The 8,243-nt window shown below is 45.7% G+C and overlaps 1 long non-coding RNA gene across 2 annotated transcripts in view; it reads left to right on the forward strand.

Moving 5' to 3' along the window:
- The window catches only part of LOC128097171 (uncharacterized), a 31,225-nt gene extending 23,304 nt beyond the window's left edge, over positions 1-7,921 (forward strand). For both annotated transcript variants that reach the window (XR_008213800.1, XR_008213799.1), the window contains exons 2-4: positions 3,752-3,934; positions 4,680-4,768; positions 7,581-7,921. This is a non-coding gene — a long non-coding RNA (uncharacterized LOC128097171). The remainder of the gene's footprint in view (positions 1-3,751; positions 3,935-4,679; positions 4,769-7,580) is intronic.
- Positions 7,922-8,243: the final 322 nt, after the last annotated feature.

The raw sequence follows: 8,243 nt of genomic DNA on the forward strand, positions 1-8,243 counted from the left end.
AGTCTACAGAACAGTCCTGTGGCTTCCAGCTCCTGGGAGATACTTTCTCATCACCCTCAGCTGCGTGTGTCTGCACCATTTCTGACTGAACATGGCTTATCCAGGATGCTTGTATGGCCAGAGGGAATTTCATAATGGGAAGCCAATGTGAAGGTCTCCTGCCAGAAGTGACATGGCACAGGACCTCAGTCTTCTCTATTTATAGTGTGTATCAGTGTTAGGTTGTCTCAGGAAAGAGCTCCGAACATGCCAGGCCCAGACCAGCGGAGCTGGATGAAGATGAGAATAGACCAGGGCTCTGAGGGTACAGATGGTGAGGGTGCCAGGGTGCCAGTCTGTGTGTGGCAGTTTTCTTTGTATTCCTAATAGACCGACAGTTTTCTCTTTTTTTCCACTAAACCTTCCCTGGGAGAAATGGGGACAGGGAGAGTGGCAGATGGAGCTGGGTTTCTTATCCTGGGGTCTGTGGATGTGCTTCCAAAAAGAGTCGGTTCTGAAGCCCCTGGAATCTGTTACAAAATTGGGTGAGTTTTGTGTCTTCAGAACAGAGGATCTTTATTCTCAAAGGAGTCCATGACCCAAACATGGCAAGGACAACCATGGTGAGGATCGAGTCCAGCTTCACATTCTGTGGAGGAATTGGTTTTTCATCTCATTTTGAAAGCGACAGCTGCCACAGCTGTCATTTTCTCTTACCAACCTTCTTGCTCATGCCTGATGTTGTTTTAAAGAAATGTGCTCCCTTAGAGAGCAAGTTCCTAAGAAAAGCCTAACTTCTTTAACGATGAGTATGTGTCCAGGTCACAAACGGAGGTGTGTGGAAGACAGACATTTGACTTTTCCAGAGTTCAAGGCCATTTCTACTGTGAGCTACTGTTCTATGTATTATATTCGTGTGTATTCATGCAGTAGACTTAATCTCAGTATTGGTTCAAAATTAGGGACGCTCCTGTCTTTTCTTCTCCTCCTCTATCTATCTGTCTATTATCTATCTATCTATCTATCTATCTATCTATCTATCTATCATCTATCTATCTCTCTGAATAGGGCCTCATGTAACCCAGGCTGGCCTGAACTATCCATATAACTGAGGATGACCTTGAAATTCATGATCCTGCTGTTTCCATCTCACCAGTGTTGGGATTCTAGGCACGGGATGTCATGCAGGTTTTTTTTTTTATTTTATTTTATAATTTAATTTAATTTTACATATCAGCCACAGATTCCCTTGTTCTCCCCACCACCACCCCCGCCCCACCTTCCCCCCACCCCACCCCACCCCATTCCCATCTCCTCCATGGCAAAGACTGCCCTGAGGATTGAGTTCAACTTGGTAGATTCAGTCCAGGCAGGTCCAGTCCCCTCCTCCCAGGCTGAGCCAAGTGTCCCTGTATAAGCCCCAGGTTTCAAACAGCCAGCACATGCACTGAGGACAAGTCCCGGTCCCACTGCCTGGATGCCTCCCAAACAGATCAAGCCAATCAACTGTCTCACTTATCCAGAGGGCCTGATCCAGTTGGGGGCTCCTCAGCTATTGGTTCATAGTTCATGTGTTTCCATTTGTTTGGCTATTTGTCCCTGTGCTTTTTTATGCAGTTTTATGCAGTGTTGAGGACTGACCTTCAGCCATCCCTGTATGCCGGCAAGTACTCTATCAACTAAGCTACTCTTCCAGCTGATGTTAGGGACTTTCTGTCCTCAGATGATTGTGTCTGAGTTCTGAGACACATACTTAGGACTGATGCACCTGTTGTGGATCAAGGAGATGGATATAGGTGGCGATATCCAGAGAGCCACCCTTCATCTTGCTGGATCTTTGGCTCTGGGACCATATTACCATTAAACCGTCTGCTTCTTATCCTGTCCTGGGCACCGACTGTGCTCCTGATGAGCCTCAGGAGCCACACATGGTTCCATCTGTCCAAGCTGAGGCTTCACAGTGTGGCTTCCCTGCCCACAAGTTTTGATCTAGAAAAAGGAATGCAGGCAAATTAGTCTCTCTGAGGTCCAAGTTGACAAATTTTCCAGTGTATTTTCTTAAGTGTAAATTTTCACTTTGTGCAAACCTTTTTGACTTGAAATGTCAATATTCAATTCTTGTTGGAGAAGACACAGACACAGACAGACACAGACACACACACACACACACACACACACACACACACACACACACACACACACACTGTAGATCAATCAAAACATGTCCATGACTCAGTTCTGCCCCAAAAGGCCACCAGTTTTTAAGCCCCCGCTCTGACAGCTTAAACTTAGGAAGCCAAAGCAGGGAAAATCCCCTTTCTCCTGCTTCCAGACGCATCCGACCTCTCCCTGGGTGAGAAGCACAAAGGTGTCTACTTACCTGAGCAGGAGAAATGGGCATGGGAGACAAGTGGGGATAGAATGTGAGCCAATATTTCTAAAGTATCCTTCCGTGCCTAGAAGTAAGTTTCTAAGAACAAGTTCTATCTTTTAAAATAATCTGCTTTTATATCCAGATAAGAACATAGCATATTTTCAATAAGGCAAATGTGCTCACCAAATGCTCAGTGGAATTCTAGAGCTTTCCATGAGATCTCTTTCAGAATTGTTTAATCCAATTCCTGAGACCAAACTAAATAAGCAAGAGAACCAAAGTCCTGGGAGATAAGTATTGTGGGACCTAACCAGTTCCACTGGCCACACTTAACAGTTCTCAGCCTTTTCTGCCTTGTGTTCCCTTCTAGGTACAAGGAGGCCAGGGAAGTGTGCCGCTCAGGGTGTGAACAGGGGAGTCAGTGGGGTGTAGTACTGAAAGTCAAGCTGGAAAAACTCCAGGGCTCTTGTCTCAGAAGAATCCTGTCAGAGAGGGCCAAAGACAACAGAGGAGAGCAGCCCTTGGGTACACAGGTCAGAAATCAAAACAAGTCAAGGCTTGTTTAGGACTCAGTGCCCACATAAGAAGCTGGGCTGTCTGCAGGGAGCCTGAGGCCTTGGAGGGTACAGCCAAGACTACCAGGACATCCTGTGTGTTGTCTGAGACTCTCAAAATATAACTGAAGGCACGCTGCTAAGAGGCATAGTTGCAATAAAGAATGGAACATGGGAGACAACATCAATGGATCTATTTTTGTATTTATATGTATATATCTATATAGTATTTATATGCATGTATATACATGGAAGTCTGTACAAAAATACAGACAGGGGCTGTGGGATGCTCAGAAGTAAAGGAGCTAGATGCCCACACCTGGCAACCTTAGTTCATTCCTAGACCCATGGAAAGGTGGGAAGAGAGATCCAGCTCCCCAAGGCTGTCCTCTGAGCTCCACATGAGGGCTTTGGCATGCACAGTTACCCCCCCCCCCTCTCTCTCACACACACACACACACACACACACACACACACACACACACACATTATGCACATATATATTTACACAATAATAAAGTTAAAATAAAAGTTTAAAAATATAGGAGAATAAGGTAAACACTAAAACACTATACTTTTTTTCCAGCTGGCTAAATTCAGATCAATACAGCGTTGTTTTTGTTTTTGTTTTTTCATTCATGGGTTTACAGTGATTCTATTGTCGCTTCCCTGTAGCACCAGGCTGTAGCATGGCATGCAGAGGCAGTTCCTTAGACCTTGATCTTGGCCACTTAGATTTCTAGTCTTCCAGCCCCTGTCCCTGCCTTCAGATCTTAGAATCAGAGCTGGGAGAGGAAAGGACGATCCTGAAGGAGATGTCGCAATAGGCTGCCTTCCTCCACAGCTTCAGGCAGCTGATGTCATGGAGCTGGCACCAGGATCACCCCAGTGTCTGGGGACGTGGATGCTCTATCCTGCCCATGCTCAAGTGTGGAGCCAGCACTGGACATTTTGATGTCGCCATTCTGACTTCGCTATTGTGACCCAGCTACTTGGAAGCCACAAATATCTTGCTGTGCTTTGGAAGGTAATTAAATTTTTACCTTAAGAAAAACTTAATAGTGCAAAAATTAACATCGTCACCCTATCTGTGAGCCCTGCCACAGAGGTGCCATGAGGGGTTTAGGGGCCCAAGGCACACACCCAGAGGTTGGCAATAAGCCAGGAGGCTAACGGGCTTCGGGCTGAAATGCTAAAATTAAATTCAGATGCATTAGAATATGGTTCCTATTAGCTCCAGATTCCACAGGCAACTAGTTATGTAACCAGAAAAACACAAATTCACCTGCTCTTTCTTGGGAGAGAGAGCACTGTGGAGCTGAAAGGAACAGAGAGAAAGGAGGGGAAGAGGAGGAGGGGGGGGAGGGAAGGAAGGAGTGAGGGAGGGAGGATGGGAAGGAGGGAGGGAGGGAGGAGAAAACGGGAGGGGACAGGTACTACCTAAAGGAAGAACGTGTTCCGGGATTGTGACTGAAAAGTATAGCCGTGCGCACTTTGTGCCTTAGGCATGATGCCAGCGCAGACACACCTTCTCGGCACATAGCAAACACGTGGGAAAGAACCACGCCTTCCTCCTCGTGTCCTCCGGCACATCTGGCAGTGATGGAGCAGGAAGGAAATGGTCCCACTGTGTCTCCCCCTCAAACTCTTTCAGCACCCCAGCGATTGGTCTTCCTCTCTGGCCTTCCCTTCCAACCAGAGCCCTTTGTCGTGTAGACTAACCAGGCTCTTCCGGTCTCTGTACTTTTCTTCCCACTCTGTCTGTTTCTCAGGTGCTGCTGAGCAAAGGAAATCCCGGGAGCCAATCTAGAAAACCCGATCCATCTTCCTAGGAGAAGAAGCCGGGGGACCTGGGATTCTGGTATCTAAATATTGGGCCAACTGCTGCACATTTAATAATTTTTTACCATGTTATATTTTTAATATAAGCTTGAGTAGTGTTGTGATTTACTAATAAAAGATACGCAGCCATTAAGTAAACGTTAAATCAATATTTAGCATGTGCATTTGCCTAAGCACCACATTGTTAGCCTCCGAGTGCAGCTGCAGGTGCCGGAGGTCTCAGGGAGACCCACTTTGCTGATCAAGAGTGATACGTGCTGGTGAAGGAGACCAGAAAGAACCGTGTGAAAGATGATGACTGAGAAAAGTTGCGGGAAATTCACTAAAATCTTTAGAGTTCTGGAAAGTTCATGGCTCGGGCTGGGAGGACTAGGTAGGCACTGGGAGTCAGGAGTCAGCCCAGCGCCTGCCCTAGGGAGAGGTTAAATTGCCCCTCCTCCTCACTCCTGTAAGCATTACCCTCAAGGTTCCTCCTTTTTCTTCCCCTCTGCAGAATGTATATTATGGATTTAATATCCATCCAAGGCTCAAGGCGAAACCTTAATAGGAGCCTAGACCCTCCTTATCTCGTAGGCCCAGGGTCTATTAGAAAGAAGCTGATAGTGTGGGTTGAGAGCCAGAAGGGTGGTATAATTCTGTTTCGGTTTGCATCTGAAATAGCCCCCACAGGCTCATGGTTTCATATTTGGTTCCCAGTGCTGCATCTATTTTGGGAGGTTCTGGAAACATTAAGAGGTGAGGCCTCGCTAGAGGGAGCAGGTCAGAGAAGAAGGTCCTGACGGGTCCTTATCCTTGGCTGCGGCCTTTCCCACTCCACTTCTTGCCTGCCGCATGAGCAGTGGTCCTCTGCCACACCCTCCTGCTGCTGTGATGTTCTTCTCCAGGGCTCAGGGTCTGAAACTGAGCCCGGATGAACCTTTCCTTCCTCAAGCTGACAGGAATTTTGGTCACAACTACTCAGAAGTAATACAATTAAAAAAAAAAAAATTAAGTGTAGTTTTGGCCATTCAAACTTCTAACCTGATGGAAAGCAGGAAGACTCGGAGTTGTGAGTTTCCATGGTTCCGTCTGGGCAGTATTTAGTGCGGCCTCCCAAAGCTTACCCGTAAAGTGCTAGGAAAAGATACAAAAGAGGTATTATAAAAATCAAGAGGCTAGCGGCCGTGGTTGAGTGGGAATCCACACTGGAGGGAATTTCTGCTAATAGATTCCCTGGTGAGGGAACTGGAGACAGGAGGAAACTAGAGCAACAGGAGATTCGATCCCCTCTTCCGGCGCTGCTCACACCAGGCAGGAATGTGCTACACATGCATACAAGCAAAACCTCACACACACAAAATAGAAATATTAGAAAAGAAATGAAAGTCCAGGGTTTTTACAGACATCTGCCGAATAGTCTTTAATGTCACAAAAATAAAAGGTCCAGCTAGCTACAAAACGAGCTCAGGTTGCAGTTCCTGGCAGACATTTTTATTACCTTCCTGATAGCTAGCCTACTACCATTGTAGGATCCAATACATTGTCGTCTACCATTTCCGGGTGGTAATGAACCTAATTTGAGAAAGAAAGAAGACAGTCAGTCACCCTTGCAGACACCTTGGCCTTTGGCTTTGTGACACTAAGAGAACTAGATGTCCTCAGGAAGACTGTCTTGAAAATCTGTGTAAAGGGGCCGTCTCCTATGCCTGAATTCCTTCTGTCTGGAATGCAGATGTCATAGGCATCATGATGTTTCTTCCTCATCAGTGGTTAAGGTGTTGTGATTTTTGTTGTTTGCTTGTTTGGGGGCATCGCGAGGCAGATGAAACTAAGAAACAAGGAACAGGAAATTATGTAATTTTGGAGCTTGTTAACAATCTTTCTGACACTCTCCCTCAGTCATAGACATGGCTAGGGACACTCTCTCACTTTCATTGAAAGCACAAGAAGGGGCTGATAGCTTTTTAAAACAAAGCAAAGCAAGAAACAAAACCAAGAAGCAAACAGGATCTCACCCTGTAGCCCAGGCTGCCTTTCACAAGCCTCCTGCTTGGGTCTCCTTGGTGGTAGGGTTACAGGTGTGCACTTGGCTCCTGGTTAACTTTTCAAAGAACTCAAATGTGTGTGTTGTTTACGCTACTTTACAAGTCAGGGACAGCAGGAGCAGCAGGAGGGACTTGGAAGCTGTAAAATAAGTAAATACGGGGGTCTGGTCTGTGAGAGGGAAAAAGCCCCATAAGGAAAGACTAGAGACACGAACGAGTAAAATGTAGTGGCTGGGGTGATAAAGAACACTGGTTAATCCAAGGTGCCAGAGGCAGAGTGAAAATCTGCACCTGAAGCTCTAGAGAGGATCGGCACTAGAAAATTAAATATGTAACGTGGTCAACATTTGTCTTAAGCAACCTTAGGACATTGTGAAGGAAAAAGGCTAAGAGATGAAAAAAGTAAAGATAAAATACGATAGTTGTGAAGTACTGAAACCAGAGGGAAGAGAAATAAAAACACGCAAATACAAACAGAAACAGACATTATAATAATAAATTTTCTTGACCTAAAAATGGTTTCTGCATAGTGAAGTGGTTTGCCAGAGTGCAAAAATGACCAAAGGTAGAGAAGTTAATTTTAGTTATATTTTATCCACACCGGGTACTCCCGTTTATGAGTTTAAACTATTATTTACAAAATACCTTTACTGCATACCAGAAGTATGTATAGTAAAATAGTAAGTGAAGAAGGCAGAAAACGAGATCACTTATGTAGTATGGAGTTTAGCAGAGTACTGACATCACAATAAATAATCTCGCAGATCTTAGGGACCACCGTGATAAAATCATCCTTCTCCTTCACAGCGCGCTCCAGCGTGCTCGGTGAGTGGCTTTGCAGCAGTCCCTCCTCTACCTGGTGCCCTGATGGCTACTCAGTCCTCTCCACGCAACTGATGGCGGAAGGACCGATGTGAGAAAGACACATTTACTTCACTACAGTCGTGTACCACAGAGTGACATCTCAGTCAGCAGTGGTGATCCCATAAGAACATAAGAGAGCCGGGCAGTGGTGGCGCACGCCTTTAATCCCAGCACTCGGGAGGCAGAGCCAGGCGGATCTCTGTGAGTTCGAGGCCAGCCTGGACTACCAAGTGAGTTCCAGGAAAGGCGCAAAGCTACACAGAGACCCTGTCTCGAAAAACCAAAAAAAAAAAAAAAAGAACATAAGAGAGTTTAAAATTCCTGTGAGCTGATGATGTCATAGCCTCAATAATAGCGTAACAAATTGCTCATGTTTTGATGAGACTGGTGAGCCTTGTGTCTTGGGAAAGTCTTATGAAAGTGTTGCACATGTAACTGTGTACAGTACACGCACGCGGTGATGATAGCAAAGCAGTGGTTCTCAACCTAATGCTGCGACCCTTTAATACAGTTCCTCATGCTGTGGTGACATCCAGCCATGAAGTTGTTTCATTGCTACTTTGTAACTGTAATTTTGCTACTGTTATGAATCATAAGTATCTGTGT

The sequence above is a fragment of the Peromyscus californicus genome, unplaced genomic scaffold (assembly GCF_007827085.1).
Source record: "Peromyscus californicus insignis strain IS unplaced genomic scaffold, ASM782708v3 Scaffold_5__1_contigs__length_169319896, whole genome shotgun sequence".
Classification (NCBI taxonomy): domain Eukaryota; kingdom Metazoa; phylum Chordata; class Mammalia; order Rodentia; family Cricetidae; genus Peromyscus; species Peromyscus californicus.